Source organism: Hypomesus nipponensis, chromosome 11 (assembly GCF_054491055.1).
Source record: "Hypomesus nipponensis isolate SF chromosome 11, ASM5449105v1, whole genome shotgun sequence".
Lineage (NCBI taxonomy): Eukaryota > Metazoa > Chordata > Actinopteri > Osmeriformes > Osmeridae > Hypomesus > Hypomesus nipponensis.
In genome coordinates this window covers 22,794,846-22,815,321 of record NC_140371.1, presented here as the reverse complement: position 1 = coordinate 22,815,321, position 20,476 = coordinate 22,794,846, and the positions used below count along the sequence as shown (strand labels likewise).

The 20,476-nt window shown below is 43.5% G+C and overlaps 1 long non-coding RNA gene across 1 annotated transcript in view; it reads right to left on the bottom strand.

Annotated features, from left to right (window-relative positions):
- LOC146268676 (uncharacterized) overlaps window positions 1–2,570 on the bottom strand; it is a 38,555-nt gene extending 35,985 nt beyond the window's left edge. The window contains exon 1 of the long non-coding RNA XR_014724691.1: window positions 2,434–2,570. This is a non-coding gene — a long non-coding RNA (uncharacterized LOC146268676). The remainder of the gene's footprint in view (window positions 1–2,433) is intronic.
- Between the last annotated feature and the right edge of the window lie 17,906 nt (window positions 2,571–20,476).

Here is a 20,476-nt window from a genome sequence, read left to right as displayed (position 1 = left end):
CACAAATGGTTAGGGGTAGGGAATTAAAAATATTTACTCAAATATTTGTAGGGCTCTCCTCTTCATGCTCAGTGTTAATGAATGATGTTGGAGAGATTGTGTTAACCCTATTCCCCCAGAGTATGACCCAGTATGAAAAGGCCAGTAATCAATAACAGACCATAGCAGCCTAATTCTCTGGTGAGAGATGAGGATCAGCAGCTGGCACATTGAAGAAAGTGAATCAAGTCAAAAATATTTAGTAAAATTTCAAAAAATAGGTTTTGGAAGGTTGAAAATTATTTAAATTTTACATTTTTAAAAGAAGTTCAAACATTTTGTTCCCAATTTCCGTGACGCTAGTTAATGAGTTATGGTGGAACCAGCTCCCCACCTCCATCAGGGACACTGGCTGTCTTCCCACCTTCAAGAATAGGCTCAAGACACACTTGTTCCGGGAGTACAACGGCACTTAGGAATGCTTGCTTGATTGGACCTGATGTTAGTTTCCTCCAGGATCACAATGACTCTTATTGAGAGACTTGTTGCTCTTGTAGGTTTGTTATAACGAAGTTAACTCCTCAATTCTTGTACTCGCCGTGAAATTTTACTGTTGATTGTTCTTCTACAGGTAGTCTTGCACTTTTTGGGGTTCATGTTGTTTTTAATTTGTAAATTGTATAACTGCATGCTCTTATGGGTCTTCCCTTTGGCACTTGTTTAGTTTTTCACAATGTATGCTTCATGTTTTGGCTGCTTGCAGTGTTTGGGACTACCTCGTTGTTATGATCAGTGACCTTTGCTCTTTTGTAAAGCTCTCTCTTGGAAGTCTCTTTGGATAAAAGCATCTGCTAAATGCATAAATGTAAATGTAATGTAATGAATTGTTGCTAATAGTTGACTGTATTGACACAAGCTAAATGTATACGTATAACTGCCAACTTAATGAAAAATGTCAGAAAGTGGAGAAACTCAGTGTGGTTGCAGTTGTTATTGTTTGTTCTTCACCGCTATTTCCTGTTAAAAGACAGACTGTCTGTCCAATCAGGAGGGTCTGTCTTCTGCTAGATAGACCCTACGTTTTCAGTCAGAAGTTAATGTCATTGTGTTTTCCTATTCGCCGTTGTGTTTTCCTATTCGCAGGAGGAGGCTACTGCGTCTCCCCTCCCTGCTGGAGGGACGGACAGGCTGCCACCACGCCACATTCACCCTCGGGTAAACCTTTATTTAGCTCGTTAGTTTATATGTGTGTGTGTGTGTGTGTGCGTGTGGAGGGAGGGAGAAGGAGGGGCAGGGGCACCCACCTCTTCACACCTGGACCCTGAGCTCAGCACCCAGGTCCTGCCCTCCCCACCTGGACCCTGAGCAGTAAAACCTGCTATTATTTACAACTCTTTTATTCTGTGTATCCCCAAGGCCTTTATGTTACCACTAGCTTTTATATGCAAGTGTGTTATTTATTGCTCTGGAGGGGGAGACAGCCCTGGTCCCTGGATATTAAATCATGCAGTGTTGAGACTGACGGGATTCACTTAGAGTAAATGAAGCTGGTCTCACTCCCACTAAAGACTGAAAGCAAGGTGGAGGAACAATCTTTGCAACTCTGAGCTGAATTGTGTCCTACTAAGGAGGGCTGAGCCATGTTGTTAAGCAGACATCTGAATTACTCCTGGGGCCTGTTCCATAAAGGCCGCTCAAAAAAGCTAGACTTAAAGTCCTAAACCAGACTTGAATAAGTTTAATTAGTCAAGCGTGGCTAAAGCGGTTCCATAAAGGCCCATTTCAGCTCAGGCAGTTCTATTAATTCAAGTCAGATTTAAGTAGTCAAGCTAATTGCGCATGCACCCTATTCTAAAGCAGCCCGAGAGGTACGTTCAACATGACCCGACTTCATGCAGCGCTGCAGGCGGCTGACTTGAAACAGTGAATTCTGGTTCGACTGTTTGTCCGACTTGAGACGGCGCCGAGGCTAGGTCACTGTGACGTCGCCATCAAAGTACCGTGAGATCGATCCGAGAACTACCGGCTGTGTAGCCGAGTGCATTTTCTCAAGAGCAACTGCACGGGTTCAAGTGACGACACAGCTTTTTCATGATTGGCCAGACTCACACACGTCAACTTTGACGCGTTTTGTAATATTCGGACAGATTCAGTTTCGCCAACACACAAAAAAGTTTAATTGAATTAAAAATGTGTTGAAGAAAAGGTTTTAGTCAGCCGCTTCACTAACGGAAATAAGTTTAATTATAGATAAATTAATGTAAGCAAACAGCGCTTGATCGGCCATGACTGATGTAACGGTATGTAACGGACATGGCCACGCTCCGTCACTACAAGGCGTCGTTCGCCACTCGCTGGGCCCAACGCTCGACCTCTAACATGCCAAGCGCGACCACTACCAGCTACGCCAAAGAACAGCTAGCTATTCGTTGACGCGGGTAGCCCACTACATACCTGAGGAGTGAGTTTCACAGGTTCATACCCGTTACGCTGACATCAACGCAGCAAACCACGAGAAGCTGGAATGCCTGACTTCACAGAGCCGTTTTCAACTCGACTGCAAGCGGCTACTCTCACCGGTCGTCTCATGCAGCCGCAGTCCATGTCGAACGCATCTAATGTTTCAAGTCAGAAGCCTGCAGTCGTGTCAAGTCGAGCCGAACGCACCTAAAGTAAAATGACACGCCATAAGTGACGTCGTGAACAATATGCTACGTAGGTCAAGGACCTTTTTAGACCGTTACTTCGTTGATTAAAAAACACCCTCTAAACTCATCTAAATTGGCTTTTTCGCCATCGTTTAAAATAAATATGTAGCCTGCCGAATTGAGACAGACACAGGACAAACAATTACTTTTCTCGGGTTCGTTTATTAACTGTAGCTTTGGCAGGAAGCACACCCCAAGAAATGATGTAAAACAAAATAATAATAAAAAACAATACGGCAGTGGACTTAGGAACACTGACAAAGAAAACAATATAAATATACAGTCACGGAAACACTGGCGTTAGCCGCCACATACGAATCCATAGACATCTATCCAAAAATATATAATGAACACAAAACATCATCCAGTAAAAGATAAACAGGTATAATTCAAACCTTTTAACATACATATTTGAAACAGTATTACAACATTTACCTAGATGTCTACACGATTTACTCCCGCAGTTTTCAAAGGTGCTGCTTCCATGTTCGGACGAAAGAGAAAAGAAAGAACGACCAAGATGCACCGCTTCAACACCTGGTTCGCGACACCACCCCCCAGTGGCCGAAACAAACAACTCAAAATGTACCCAACAAAATATATATAAATACATTTGTCATTTTCTAGTCATTTACATACACACGCATTCAGCCAGAAGCTAAAATGACGGGGTGCTACAACTAATTCACCACCCGGCTACAAATAGCCTACTATTAATTAATACATCCAGTAGCTTTTTGTGTCGGGGAAATGGAGGTCCGATTTAAGGTTCGTTTTGCAATTGTAGGCTACTGTTAACAATTATATTGCTATGATAATTATACTCGGATAATTTAGATTGAGGGCCTGTATGCCTGATGCCTAAACATCTGAAATCACAAAGTAACATCCATACATTAACGGCTATGGTGTGTAGCCTATCAAAGCATTGTTCATCATTGTTTAATGCATTAGGCTAAATGTTGTAGCATGTAGGGTATTTAAGTTTCTATCAATGTTGAACATATTGAACTGATGAGAATAAGAAAATGAGAATATCCGTCGTAAATCATCGTTTTCCCGTTGGGTCAGTGTTACAGGAAGGTCTGGTTAAGCACCAAGTCACGCTAAGCCTGCAGTTCTGTCTGACCCTGACGAGACTAGTTTCGCAGCCTGAGTTGCCATAGTAACCGAGTTCTAACTACGTTGAGCTAGCTTTATGGAACCGAATGAACTAGAAATGAGTCCGACTAACTGACATAAGTCTGGCTTATTCGGTAAACTCGCTTTATGGAACAGGCCTTTGGTTACTGTGTTGGAGGGCATTCTGCTATTTCGACTTCAAAGTACTTTTAAGAGTATGGCTGATAGACCTTGGAATTACCACAGTATTTTCCTCTCTTATTTCCTCTCTAGATAAGAACCGTGTGTTACTGTAAGCAGGAAATGTCTCTTCAAGGACAAGCCAGAGCCGCAAGAGAAAATGCACGGACCAATCAGAGAGCATCTGCATGGCCAAAGGGCCTATCAGATAACATCTCTATGAAGTGTGTCATATAGTTAGCAGGAGGAGCAGGAGAGTAAGCTTGATTCTTCTTCCATCTGCTGCGATGTGACTCACAATTAGACTCAGAAGGGGGTCAGGGAATGAATGAGGTAACCTCTAAAATAGCCTTTTTTAATTGCTGTGCTCAATAATGCCAAACACTTCAAAAAACCCTTCAAGGAAAATAATAAAACTCATTTAGAAGGAAACTCTAAATTACAGTAAAATGTGGATGATTCAGAATCATCCAAATTTGTTAAACCTCCGGCCAACTCAGCCACACTGCGGAGCGACTGGGCAGCTAGCGAAGCCTGTTTCTGCATGGTTGTTCTGAGAGACCAGAAACAGCTGCTTGGAGCTGATTAGCTTCTCGCTGGTAGTTCACTACTCTACTCTACAAAGGCTACATAGCTGATAAATATTTGTGCCTTACAATAAAATATTATTATTTTGACACGGAATCTGGACCTTTTTTTTTTTACCAGTCACTCTCTTTGGTCATCTTACAGACAAGGATGAATTTAGGGAATAATGTTGCTGTACAAGCTAGGAATTGCCATCTGGGGGTAAAAGTTGTTCTGGAGCACTCGTAGTAATCACAAGTCAGTGTGCTGCACTTTCAGATAGTTCCATGTGTCTGCACTTATACCTGCAGAACTCATGTTCAAACAGCAACCATGTAAAACCCACCCAAGACTCCTGGAGGGACAGTGTTTCATATGATGACAATATTTCCATAGAGGGCAATATTTCACATGACCAGTAACATCATATTTCATGCCGCCTGTCATCTCCCACTGTGCTTCAGCCAGAGATAGAGCTGGATGCTTGTCTGATAGGCTGCTGAACATCCAGACCATCGTAAATACCCACACCACGATGTGCCTGTCAACCCACACCACGATGTGCCTGTCAACCCACACCACGATGTGCCTGTCAACCCACACCACGATGTGCCTGTCAACCCACACCACGATGTGCCTGTCAACCCACACCACGATGTGCCTGTCAACCCACACCACGATGTGCCTGTCAACCCACACCACGATGTGCCTGTCAACCCTCGACCCTGGGCAGAGGTCTTCCTCTGACACATTTCTAAAACATCAAGTCTGAAGACTTCAAGACTTTTCCAATGTTGTTGGATCTCAAGTGTTCTCTGTTCCATGGCAATAAATACAATAATCAATTCTATGTATAAACATAATCATCAGATTTAGCATTTACATTTAGCAGACGTTCTTATCCAGAGCGACTTACAGTAAGTACAGGGACATTCTCCCCGAGGCAAGTAGGGTGAAGTGCCTTGCCCAAGGACACAACGTCATGTGCACCGGCCGGGAATCGAACTGGCAACCTTCAGATTACTAGCCCGATGCTCTACCCGCTCAGCCACCTGACTCCAACGAGCAAGCAAAACCTTTAACTGTTATTCTCCACACCTGTAGAAGAGGGAAACATTCTGTGCCTTTCCTCTCAAACCCACAAAGACTAGAATGTTCCCTCTCATTATCTCCACTAAACACAGCCCTGCTTATTGTTTGTGCTGCAGGATGCATATAACCTCCCCACATGTTTGTGCATCTATTCATATTTCATGCGCTTCTGAAGACAGCTGTCTGGGCATATTTATTGTCATTCACGTACAGAAAGGCTCGACTGCACTATTTTCTTGTTGATCCCATAATTACAGCTTGTGCACACCTTGGGAGAAATAATTTTTCATAGTTCACAAAATGTATCGTTTTTCCTGACACTTTAAAGAGATCATGTACATTCTAAGCTTGCTTTTTCACAAAGGGGGGAAAAATCTGATGAAAAGGAAATTTTACATTTTCACCAGTTCCTTTAATGGGATTGGAGAACAAGTCACAGCCAGGAACATTTATTTATTGATGTTTTTACCTCAAAACAGAAAGCGAGAGGTCTGTTTTGAGAATTATAGAACAAAGTTTGTTTGTCAAGGGGATGATTTGATAAGACCAGGATTCCTCTAATGGCTTAAATGTCACATGGTCAATATAGAGCCAGGCACGCTGTCTCCTCTTGTTTGTACCGTGACAGAGAACGCCATTAAAAACTGGAAAGCAAAATTAGCCGTGTGACATTTTCTCAACTCCTCATTGTTGTCTTTCATGTCTGCTGTTTTATTTTTGTTCCACCGGGAACAATAAAGTAGCTTGTAGGTCCTGGCTGATTGCCCTCACAAACATGTTCCAATATACATTCAGATTTGTACAATTATTACATTAAAGAAACTTCTACAAAGATGGCATTTAATCAAATCCCTATTTTCCTGACACACCAGGCAGCACAGATCTTGTTTGCTTTCTGTGTGGGACTATGGGTCAGGGAAAGGTTGCAGAATGCAGTTAGAATGAGTGAATGAATGTGCATTCTGACAGTGGTGCACTGTGTTTGCTGGTTTATAATACTGTGAACATATGATGACTTCTCAGTGTGCTTCTGAATCTCTGTGGATGTTTCAGTTATGTGTGACGGATCGGAGGAAAACATTTCAATTCAGCCAACGTCCTCTGATAAAAGTTCAGGCACAAGGGCTGCTTGGAGATATCAAAGCAAAGTGCTTTATGTTGCCATTGTCTCAGAACTGTTCAGCTTCTTTCAAATCTGGTCACATACTGTCTGATAAGTAGAATTGCTTGATAATCAAAGTTTCTTTGCATTTGAAAGGGAATTTCTAAGCCAAATGGGATAAATAATTCATTAAAACGTTTGTTACATAACAATATGTCTATTTCTAACATTAACGTAAAAAATGTATAATTCATTCGACTTTTAATTTAAGTAAAAGCTTAATCACTCGAGTGAAATGGAATAAAACAGAATATTTTAGTTTATTAAAAATAAATTTTTGTAACAATGTATTTTCTGCCCATTCCCTACAGTGTTTTGATCCCATCACTACATCCAAGAACACTTTTATGAAGCTGAAAAATATCACAATGCTGTTCACATCAAACTGATTCAACAATTTGATATTGTCCAAGGTAATTAAATTTTTTGGCAATGACAAAGTGGAACATTTTCACATTTCTTCTGCAAATTGTTCTGTCAGTTGCAAGTGTTTGAAATTATCCAGGTGTGTGGGTATCATTAGAAATGGGGGGGGCACTTTTTTGAAAATGGCAAAACCGACCCTCCCCACTTTTCAAAGAAGATAACATTTAATGGCCACATCTTCAGTTATAAAACACCCCCACGTCCCACCAACATTAAAAAAAAATCTACACCCCTGAAATGATCAACTACATTGAATGTAGAAACCCTAGTTTAGGGAGTTTAATCTACTGCCTGTCCACTCTCACACATGTCTGTCACTGGTAATCTCAAATAACCCAGTTTAGGACTAGAACGACCACAGAGATGTACCAGATCTTCTCCCTGGTGAGAGGAACATGAGTCTTTTATCTGGGAAGAGGAATCCTGATTTCAGTCTAGGATGGAATCAGAGCACAAGGCTCAGACACACTTTATTCACGTGTTTTGTACTCAACAACATCAATAAACAATGTCAAAACAAAGAAGTTGTGAATTCCATAAAAGGTAAAAGTTCTACTTTCTCTATCTTGTCTTTTAATGAGGCAACAAGAAGTATTCCTGCATGATCACACAGCCCCAGCACTAAGCCCACAAGTTTCTGACAACGTTGAAAAACTCCACAATATACTTAGTGCCATCACGTGTCGCACATTAAAAAGTCAATCAATTTTCCAGCCAAGCTAATTTTCTTCAGTGTGCTGAGGAAATCAGTCAACTGACTTGTTGCCATTTTGTTACAACATTGCTTCAGTATCTCCCTCCTTCAAGGATAGATAGATGAAGATGTCCCAGAGCAGACATGCTTGATGGGGATGTAACACACTGCCAAGTCTCAGGATCACATGCAGGAACAACAGGGTAATGAACTGCAGCACTCACACACCTACCCACTGGTCAACAGCCCCACTGACAAACAGCAGTATGATCATGAAGCAAATTCCATCATCAGATTATAAAACTGCAAATGCAACTGCCTGTTCAACAGATCATTAAAAGTCAACAAACAGTATTTTGTTTCCCCTTCGAAATACCATCATGGGGGACTATGGAGATATTTGCTTACCGAGGTTTGTTTGCAGTCAAACAAACATCCCTCGAACTGCCACGAGAATACTCACCTTGTATTCACTCTGAGTTTGCATTCCAGTCCGTGACTGTCTGAAAGGGATGGCTGGTTGCAGAGTCATGCCCCTTGTAATGAACGGCCTGTCATATTACGCAGACACACATCTAATTCCATTGAAACAGATGATGGCTAAAATGTGGCTCCAAAACACTCTGTCTTGCATTCTGTCTTAATCATGCTCACAGTGTCAGCATAGCCAGTTAAATGACAGGGAAAATTGCTGGCAATCATTCAACTGAGATGCAATCTCCATGTTCACGTCTCAGCTTAATGTGGCAGAGAGGTCATTGTTTACCATTAAAACCCCCCCGGTTCCCTCTCCCGGCCCTACCTGGGGAGAGAGCTCTCCTCCAGGCTGCAGGCAGAGCAGGAAGGTCCTGCCTGGTGAGAGAGCTCTCCTCCAGGCTGCAGGCAGAGCAGGAAGGTCCTGCCTGGTGAGAGCGCTCTCCTCCAGGCTGCAGGCAGAGCAGGGAGGTCTTACCTGGTGAGAGCGCTCTCCTCCAGGCTGCAGGCAGAGCAGGGAGGTCCTGCCTGGGGAGAGAGCTCTCCTTCAGACGAGTGACTGACTAATGAGGGAAGCAATTAGAGACAGGTCAAAGGTCCTGAGTTGAAAGGATTGGACAAGATAAGTGTGGCTGGAAAACAACATTAGTTATCAGCTGTGAGAGAAGGTGCCAGAAAACAACAGAAAGGTTTCACCTGAATCTTGTTCCGTAGAACGTCTTAGAAATCATCCTCTTTTCAGTTAGTGGATGTGTCTCACTGCATTTCTTATTTTTATATATATTTTATATTTAAATTGTTTTATTCTTAGGCTGTTTAGTTCTTTGAAATAGTTAAACTTTTGTACTTTTACTTAATTTAAGATCGGTATATGTTTATTGTCTGCACTTCCCTGCCACAGTAAATTCAGTGTTTGTATAACATACATGGAGAATAAACCGAATTCTGATTCTGATTGAACTGTGGATGCGTCTCACTGTGTTTGAACTGATCTACCAAGGTCAGACAGAGAGAGAGAGTACCCTATTACTAGAACAATCCTCAGTAAAATAAAAACTATCCAGACTCAAAGGTGTGAAATCAAGCAACTATATCCAATAGAGGTTATATCCTCTGCTGTCTCCATCTGGGCAGATGAAATGCTAATGATTTGAATGTTTCATGATTACTGTCTATTGAGAAGTCACCTTTGGGGGTATCATTTGCATGAACAATTGAATGAAAAAAAGGGAACATGTTTTAGTGTGTGAGGACCTCTCTGGTCCTCAGGTACTCACCTCTGGTGTCGAAGCCTTCTGACGTTACCTACAGAAGCACCATTCTAACTACCATTTTATGCAGTTGCTGTGGAAACAAGCAGGTATCATGAGAGAATCGAAGGGTTCGGGAATCCAGCAATAGAAGGTTGGTAAATTGCTCTGGGAAAGGAATGCTATGTTTCTAATCAAGGACTTCATCAGTCTCAGATCTGCGCTAAATTGAAATCAATAGAGGTCTAATCATGCCAAAATGTCAATTTTTTCTCCTCTGTGTCAGATGAAATCCAGACTGTGTTTCGTTCCAGCAGTTGCTGTCTCAGTTCTATTCTGGTTGTAAAGAGAGACAAAAACAGAGGCCATTAATAAACTAATCATTTAGCATTCTATGACCTAGAGACAAGAGGATGGAGAGGAACGTTTTCTCACGCACAGGATGCATCCTATTAAATGTGGGATTCCACAGTAGGCAGCACGGTAGCTTCACAGACCTTGATACCACGTCAGTCATGATGGATCCCAGAACAATGTGCTTTCAGAAGAGAGATCTCCATGGTTCATCACATATAATATGATGGCGGATTAGCATACCTGCATTTTCCATTAGAGAGCTTATAGGGCTGCCTTTCTGCCAGACAGCTCCCTGCTGCATTTACTAAATTAGGTTTTCTTTTAACCCTTCCTGAGGATGCCGAGCGGCATACTAAAGCTGGTCTCAGGGGGCTGGCGTGTGGAGGCCAGGGCCGCTACAGTCACCAGGACGGCTGTGAGCTAAAGCTGGTCTCAGGGGGCTGGCGTGTGGAGGCCAGGGCCGCTACAGTCACCAGGACGGCTGTGAGCTAAAGCTGGTCTCAGGGGGCTGGCGTGTGGAGGCCAGGGCCGCTACAGTCACCAGGACGGCTGTGAGCTAAAGCTGGTCTCAGAGGGCTGGCGTGTGGAGGCCAGGGCCGCTACAGTCACCAGGACGGCTGTGAGCTAAAGCTGGTCTCAGGGGGCTGGCGTGTGGAGGCCAGGGCCGCTACAGTCACCAGGACGGCTGTGAGCTAAAGCTGGTCTCAGGGGGCTGGCGTGTGGAGGCCAGGGCCGCTACAGTCACCAGGACGGCTGTGAGCTAAAGCTGGTCTCAGAGGGCTGGCGTGTGGAGGCCAGGGCCGCTACAGTCACCAGGACGGCTGTGAGGAGGAAGGAAATTGGAGACGCACACAAAGATTTCCCCCAAGTTTCACTTAGATTCCTCCAGAACATGCACCTCTCGGAGATGTGGCGCAGGCGTGGATTGTTCTGGAGCTCACTTCGCTGGAGCTCACCGCGCTGGAGCTTCCGCTGACTAGACAGAAAGACAAGCGGGACTGAAGGAACTGGGGTGCAGCGGAGAGTTGGTTTTAATTCATTTATACATTCGAGGGGAATCCTAATACAAGAATGTACCTCAGTACGATGCATTTCTTTGTTTTACAGAAGTTCATGACAAAGGCATCCTTGTCTGGAGGCCAAAGAACAGCCTGGAAACATTCTGTGTGATAAAGAATTATACAACACACCAGTCCATCCAATGGAAAACAGGAATATCTTCATAATGGACGAATGAATCCACTTCCACAAAGGCTTACTTTTACTGAGGCATAGCAACAGCCATCTTCATCAAAGTGTTGTGACTATGTACTTGAAATAAATGCCATGGAATCACCTCAGGAGTGTAACAGCAAGCAAATAGCACATCAATGTTGAGCCTGAAAGAGAAATTGTACTTGAAATGGAGAGGCATGGAGAGCAGTGTTCACATTACCATAAGGCTTACCCACCTCAAAACCACAGCCATGACAGGGTACAGGATGAAGGAATATTCAGGTGAAGTTATATGTCTATATGTCAACAGGATGGAGATAAGTGCTTTGGTATGTTTGTGTAGCACCGCATACCCTAAAACACACACACAGGGTTCATGGGCGGTGGTGTGGCAGGATCCGTCTTCATCTGGGTCCGTCTCCATGGTTGCTCTTTCCGCCCTGCTGAGTGAAGCTGTATCCTCAACCTACTCTGCATATTTATAGACCTCCTCAGACTGAGCTGGTGTAACACTAATATACAACACCATGGCTGGGAACATTCACTATACTGCAGAGAGAGAGAGTGAATTGGACACTACACACACACACACACACATGCCTTTACACCTGAGCATGTCCACAGACTGCCAACAATCTTCACCCAGACATGGTTCCAGAACAGCCTTTCATCCTCTCCCTGTGTGAGTGAAAACATGGCTGATAACTGGATCAGTTTGCCCCCAGTGTCCACTGGGGGCAAACAATGGTGTTAAAGTTGTTAGGCCGCTAGCACCACAGTGAGGATCCTCCATTAACACACCATCATCACAATTTGGCACAGAAAGCACTCCGTAATCTAAACTGCCAACAGTTCCATTAGTCTCCTATCTGAACAGTTCCTGTTTGTGGGAAACAAGACAGCTCCTAGCCTAGTTCATCTAAACCCAGATCGGCTCAGAAGACTGCTGCGCTGCACAGCTAGGTTGTGTCTTGTGCGTGTGACTCTGTGAGAACTTCTTTGAGGCGTGCGCGGTAAACAGTTCTATGTTTTGCCTGACCAATGTTGAAACCCAGCTGCCTGACCTTGTTGTTTCCTGACTCCCCAGGGACCCAGGAGAGATGATGGTTGTGTGATGTTTTACCTGTTTGTCTCAGATGCTGAGATAGCTCTCCTGGTGCTCTGAGAATACAAACACACACACACACGTTCAGACAGTCCCCAGCAGTTAGATGCTGATGATGTGTCTGCAACATCTCCTCATGTGGTTGTGAAAACAGGTCTCTAAGCACATGATGCTCCTGGCTCACAGATGTGACATTTATGACAGCTTCACTCATACTTCATCAGCCACGAGACATGTTGTGGTGGTGCCAAATGTGCGTTCTATCCCCTCCACATGGAATTCAAAAAACATGCGGTTTCTGGAGAATGACTCTCTGTGTTGTTCTGTAATCAACCTCTCTGACTATTATTACAAAGCTCATGTGAACAATCTTTTGCGAGATGTTGTGATGAAGTGATTATCACGATGGAGCGATTGTACCAAAGGTTTTTTCCCTTGTTAACTTTGTTCCTTTTGTTGGGGTTTTTAGAGAGAGAAAATCTTTATTTGTCAACGCTGACAAATAATGGAAGACAAAAAATAACAATAAGTCTGAGAGTAGGTTTTAGGTAGCCTGGCTCTGCCCTATTACGTACTGCTTAATTTGGATTTTGCTTCTGTACTGCATCTGGGCATGAGGTATGTAAGTCAGATGTCTCAGGTTAACTTTCTACCTGTCCAAACAGCGAACAGAGGGAGTGGCTGAGAACGATGACGTAGATGTCGTGCGCTAGTTTGTGTTGTTGTTCCGTAATGGCGGCGGAGAAAGATGCGAGCGAAGACACATTTGGTCTGTTGTGGCAACGCTGCCGAATATCCATAGGTTAAAGCCGGAGCAAGAACAAGTTTTGCTGAGTTTTGTTGGTGGCCATGATGTTGTGGCCTTCCTCCCCACGGGGTTCGGGAACAGTTTGATTTTCCAGCTACAGCAGCTAGCTCCGTTACAGTAGGGGTGAAGGAATTGGCTGAGGCGAACGCTAGCGATTATGCGGATTAAGCGGTTATGGCAGATCAGAGTGGCTCTAGGCAGATCCAATAGTTTTAAACTTCAACAGAGGACCCGCCTTCAAGTAAGTTAACGCTTGTCAATGGGGCAATCCCAGACCCTCTGTACAAATGAAATGTACGAGAGTCTGGTTAGGACCAGGCTAGGTTTTAGGGTGAGTGTGTGCACCGTTGAAATATTTGTTCCAAACCTTTGTGCGCCTCTAAAGAGACAGAATGAGGATGAGGACACAATCATTGAATTAATTATGCAGCACAGTTTGACTGGAAGACTCGGGCTGATTCGAAGGCTTGTTATACCCTTAATCAGCAGTGTGATCTTTCATTAGGACTCCGGACAATAAGTAGTGCCAGAGTATGACTAGAGGTGTGAGTATAATGCAGAATATGTTGCATTTAATATCTGTTCATCTGACATACGCATAACAGCTACTGAGGGGAAATTAAAAGATCAGTATCTGTACATATGTGGAATAACCTCCTAAACATGAATAACTTAAACATGTGTGGGATACTGAACACAGAAACACTCAAACAGGAGCTCTTGTTATTAACTGCGGTGACAACCTCCTGATCAAGGACAGTAAGCTCAGCCTGTCTTCTGTCTCTTCATTTCTTGGTCCTGGAGCGCCCGCCGTACAGAAATGCTGCGCCCCCCTCCCTCAGTGAGGACGCACTCAATTCAAAAATATATATTTTAGACTGCTACACATATGATACCTCGTTGGAAAGCTAAAATTCTTGTGCTTCCATTGAAATAAACCAATTTAAGCTCAACTCGCAACAACAAATACCGTCAACGTCTTTGTCCGGTGACCGTTCCTTCAACAATGCCAGAGAAAAAAGTTTTACTTACTTACGATTACTTCGGAATGTTCCAGGTATGCACACAACTCATCAAAACCTCATCTGCTTACATTCCCAAAGGTCCAAAGTATCAAACCATGTCGACTAGTTGTCCAAGCAATGAAATATATCGAAACATAACCACGATCTTGTTGCTTGATTCTTCCTTCGTCAACATTTTTTTGTCTCTCACGCACTACTGCTCATAGGAGGAGATGTAGGTTGAGTACAAACGCGGGGGTAGTCTTAAAATGGCCGCTACGCTCTGCCCTTTTGAGTAACACCTTGTTTGACCTAATAGGAGCTTCCATGCCCCGGTGACAGCCCTCTAAAGCCAACTAGGTCTGTGCGTCCCGCCCGCCCGCCCCCCCCGCCCCCCCACCCCCTTTACACGATTTTTTCTAACACTCTTCGACTGGCTCTGAAATGAGCTAGTTATCCTTTTAGCTTAGAGCTAGCTGTAAATGGCGATACCCTATATGCTAGGTGTTGTGGAGCCTTCAAAATAAAAGTTGATTGCGCAATATGTCAGTGTTCTATGAGGGCCAATCCTGGGAATCAGATATCACTCCAATGTGTTCATGCTTCAGTTTTTGTGTTTCAGTAATACTAATGAGGGATTTAGCTGTTATATATGATAGTTCTAAGTACCACCTTTCATTAGAGATAACAATTATACCTTTTTATCCTAAGAATTTGACCTTGGTTACAAGGGTTATTCTGGAGTCTCCAAAAGGCCCTTTTAGAAAACGCCTGGATGTACTCTTGTAAAAACATTTGTCAAATCTGAATATATTGTGCTATTATCTTTCACTTTTGATTTGAATTGGGTAAGGCTTCAACCTGTGGTCCAATGCTGTCTTCCAGCTAATGCCTACCACCTCAAGGCCTCTTCAGGCCTCTGTTTTCAACACAAAATCTAGGCGGAAATAGAAACTTTCACTTTCCTTGTGTTCAACCTTCTATTACTCAACACCAGTAGGACTGACAGGGGTCCTGACAACAAGAAACATAACTTCAGAGTGTCAGCTTTCAAAAGAGTCCATTTACATGCATGTACTCCAAATGGTTCAAGAACAGCTGTCAATTTACTTTGGGTATGCTGTTTAGGCGTTTTTAGGCACATTTAACAGGATCCAAAATCCACACGCCCCTCTGATGCACCTATAAATCCCAACTAGCTAGAGCCTCAGTGATCATGACTGATTTCACACTTGTCAAATCAAATCAAATCAAATTTATTTGTATAGCCCTTTTTACACGCAAGCATGTCACAGAGGGCTTCACATACGCCCATAGAACTGCCCCTCAACCAACCTAAACCCTCAAGGAAGACAAGGAAAAACTCCCAACGGGAGAAAAAATGGAAGAAACCTTGGGAGGAGCAATTCAGAGAGGGACTTGTGAGGTCAACACACATCTTAAACAGCTATCGACAGGAACTTGGTAGCTTAAACTTTCCCAGAAGCCCTAGCTGCCTTGACTGTGGATCCTGAACTGATGTGAAGCTCCTGAATGTTTGATAAATATTTGGTCTGATTACAGGGTGAAAAGTTCAGCGGTGTAATTCCCAGTGAGGTTGCTAAGATCATCCTGTTTATGCTCCAGCCTTGGCTTTGACTGTCTGCACTCATTGATTGGCAACCAAATAGTAATGTGTTTATTGACTGAGAAGGCAGCCTTAAAGATTAGATTATGAACAGATGATAAAACATCCATCAGTAGTCAGACTTCATCTCATTCAAGAAATGAGAGAGCCGTTCACAGTTAATCTCAAACTTAAACCCTCCTACAACGTGTGTCAACACACACCCTGTAAACACACACACTACCCAGAGAACCATCTTAACCATCTAGGAGGAGCCTGTGTGGGGAAGAGAGGGCAGTACTCTTCCCTGGCAGTGCTGCGAGGAGACAGGGCAGCTCATGAAGACAGATGCCCAGCTGGAGAGTGAAGAAGCACGCCCAAGGTTTCGGATTCCTGTCCTCTGGCCACAGGAAGGGCTTCATGGTAATTACCTTGTCAAATTATTCTGTAAAATACTACATCATTTTACTATTAAAAAGACTGGATTGAGCTTCTTATTAGCAAAAAGAAAAACTGTCGCTTAACTGCCCCCCACCCCTCTATCCCCCCTCACCCCTGCAAAGCCCAGAGCCAAAAACATTCATTTTTCTTCCTCATCCTACTCTGCTATCTCTTCCTCATTCTGCTCTCCTCCTCCATCCCCTCCTCCTATCCTTCCTCCTGCCTCCCCTACTTGCTTCAGGGGTGCCACTGAAATCAATTAAAGAGACATCACAAGCTGTCTGATTCACCAGTGGGCGCAGTCTTGGCAAATTAGAAAGCTCCCCTCCCCCTTCCTCCCCTCTCTCACTCTCTCCTTTTCCTGCTAAGAGGGGAATTACAAACTAATCAATTGATCCCTGGGTGAAACCTGCAGTTGACACAAGGCAAGACAATCGTTAGTGCTCCAACTCCTTTTGGTAAAAGTTAAAGTGAGGAGGTGTTGGTCAGGTGTATCCCAGGGAATTAGCTTCCTGAAAGGATGATCTGTGTTGTGAACTCACAGCAAAGTCCTTCTAGACCAGACCTCAGACCTGCGAGGGAGATCACAAGACGTTTATATATCCCATATGCCCTATATGAATGATATGCCGAATGTCATCACATTTATATTTCCAATATCACAAACACGATTATTTTACCAGTCTGCATAGTTGTCATGATTGGAGCCTTATTGTGTTGTGTCTGGGTGCAGTTGCTGGGTGTGGAAAGGTCACTGCTTATGAAGTCATTACTGAGACGAGCGCAAGCTGATCCGAGGAGAAGATCTCCGGGGGAACCCAACCACACCAACAGTCTCGGGAAACGCCCTGACTAATTGTTGTCAGTCATTTGTGTTCAGAAGCCTCCCCACTGTGTTCAGGTCTCACACTTCATCTCCCCAGCGGGGGGTGTGGGGGGGGGGGCTTGTTAAAGGGACACTTATTGACATGTCATCAAGTCTGAACAATGTGTTACACTCCAGTTAATTACTGTCAGCATTCCAATCTGACGCACAGCCAAGTGGGGCTTGATTGTGGCTGCGGTTTTAATTGCTAAATTGATTACGTTTAGTGACATGAATCTTCTCACTGTTTTCAAGCTGATGAGGTTCCAACTTTGGCTTGTTTTCATCTGCCCTCAGCCCATATATTATATTATATTATAATTAGTGCTGTCAAACGATTAAAATATTTAATCGCGATTAATCGCATTAATGTCATAGTTAACTCGCAATTAATCACAATTAATCGCACATTTTTATCTATTCTAAATGTCCCTGATTTCTTTTTGTCCCAATCTTTTTTCAAATATTAATGCTCTTATCAACATAGAAAAGTGGTTCGGATTGCTTTGTGCACATTTTTTTTTTTATTGAAAACAACATTGCAGTCGCCTGGCTTTGACGAGGGGGCAGAGAATTCGCATCAGCTGTGTGCTTGGCCATCAAGTGGTATTTCAGACTGGACGTGCTGCGATGATAGCTCAGTTTACAACAACAAAACACACAGATCACTGGTCTTGTCAATAGAACCATTTGGCAACTTTTTAAAAGCAAACTTTCCATTCAGAATCTTATTGGCATCCATTTCGGCATCTCGCGCTCGTCATCCACTCAAAACGTAACGTTAGCCTACTACCAGAGAATGTCTAATATCCGTAAACAGGCTCTGCTACTACTCTTTAGCCAGCTCGCAAGCCAAACGAGTGTTTGGCGTGCCTGTTGTTTTGTTTCCGGTCTAGCTAGATCCGGTGTGGTGTTGTAGTTTTTCTAACGTCGGTAGTTGTTGCAACAGCATGTGAAAAAAACTACAAAGTTTGCTAGGCCAAAAAGAGCGTTAATCGCGCGATAAAATAATTGACGCCGTTAATTTGGGTTTGCGTTAACGCCGTTAATAACGCGTTAAACTGACAGCACTAATTATAATATTATTATGTTCTCATTAGGTGTTGAGAAGGGGAATATTTCTCGTCATTATCTAATTTAAGAATGTCGCATTCATGGTAAACTTTTAATTTCCATTCAATTTCTTCTGCTGTTACTTGTTTTTTGACAAATGTTCTCATGGTGGACAGAATCGAGAGTATTTGGTAGGACTAGACGATATGAACAATTAAGGGAAATGATTTATGCTCCTGACATTTTGTTTTCTCACAATTACATAATACCCTTTGCCAAATCAATGGAGACATGAATATTGATGACCCACCAATGACGACCCACCAATGATGGCCAAGCAATGATCATTAAACTGCTATCCTGCATGTGTGGATACTCCGTGGGTTGACTGAGTTTCAACTAAAATTGGTTTTCTGAAATAGGGACATCCATTCCTAATGGTTTTCCAATGGCTCTACAAACCTTGGCATTGTTCCCAAACTCTGTGTATTCTTCATGACCCATGAATATAATTTCATGACTTAACACTTTAGGCAAACTCCACGAGTGCTTCTGACATGACAGTATCAGGCTCAGTTTAAAGGACATGGAAGTCATTCCTGTTGTGCATGAAAGAGCACATCATTACAACAGAGGCCCCCTGATCTCAGCCCCCATGACTGATCCTGTCCTCATCTGCATTCCCAAGACTTTCATATTAGAGGGAAGTTAATAACTTGCTAATATGCTAAAATCCCTCGTTCAGCAAATGGCCACTCAGCATTTTGAATGCACTCTACCATGCTGCGGAGAGAGACTGGGTACCTGGGTGCTGTAAAGTAGATCTGACCTCTCAGACTGGATACCTGGGTGCTGTAAAGTAGATCTGACCTCTCAGACTGGGTACCTGGGTGCTGTAAAGCAGATCTGACCTCTCAGACTGGGTACCTGGGTGCTGTAAAGCAAATCTGACCTCTCAGACTGGATACCTGGGTGCTGTAAAGCAGATCTGACCTCTCAGACTGGATACCTGGGTGCTGTAAAGCAGATCTGACTTCTCAGACTGGGTACCTGGGTGCTGTAAAGCAGATCTGACCTCTTAGCTTTCCTCAAGGGTGAGTGGATCTGACACCAGTGACAGTAGAAGGTGGAGAGGCTGTGATGCGGCTGGTTCTGCTGGTGTGGGCACATCTTACGTCCTGGGTAACCCTAACCCTGGGTAACCCTAAACCTGGGTTACCCTGGGTAACAGCTTTTGTGTGGAACACGTACCCAGACTGCCTTCTACCAATGAGAGAAGTCAGAGATGGAGAGGAGCGGACAAAACCAACCTGTGGACTTAACACTGAGTTACACACTAGTCACTCTTACACCCACTCTTCTTACTGACCACCTACTGGGGTTGCCAGTCATACTTAACCCTGCTCCATTGGCAGTGTTCCTGTTGAGTGGCCAGGCACCACAGGGGTTAGAGTTCTAAAGGAAACAAATGGTGTTTCATGAAACCAGGAAAATGCAGCTTGGAATGTTTCAGTTTCCTTCAGACACACAGGCATGCTGTTTCAACAGTGAACCTCCGTTCAAAACCTGCACATGTCATTGTTTTACTGCGTTACTCCATCTGTTTGAGTCCTGTTCTACAGCCACCCTCAGAGATAGAGAATTGAACAGCAGTCAGTGAAGTGCCCTTCTCATAAGAATGAAGAGAAGCACTTAGCTGTGCTCGCTCAATAGACTGTTTCAAGTTCAAACATTTTGGTTGACAAAGTTCCCTTTCTAAATCCTTCAACTGTTCAAATCAAGCTGTCTTGTTTATAACTTCTGTTCAAATCAAATCAAATGTATTTGTATAGCCCTTTTTACACGCAAGCATGTCACAGAGGGCTTCACATACGCCCATAGAACTGCCCCTCAACTAACCTATAAAGCCTAAAGGAAGACCAGGAAAAACTCCAAGAAAAACTCCCACAGGAGAAAAAATAAAAATAAACTTTGGGAGGAGCAATTCAGAGAGGGATCCCCTCCTCCAGAGACGGTTGGTAAGAGAGAGGAGCAGAACACAAGCTAAACATAGTCATACAATGTCAATGGGTTTTGAAACACCAAAACCCATTGTAGTTTTCCTGTTCCCTGCTGCCGTTTTTATTCAAAGACATGAATGGGGTGTGACGTGTGGGGGAATTATCTCTGAATGATAAAACAACCACAGCACTGGACTCACAGTAATGCATCACAAATGTTTTCAAGTGTAAAATGATGTCAATTGCGTTGCTTTTAGGCTCATAAATGTTAATTTGCACATGATGTATGTGGATCTCACCAAGGTGTTTTCATTGCAATGGATTGTTTTATTGGGGCTGAATTAATAAGGTGCAACAGAGCACCTCAG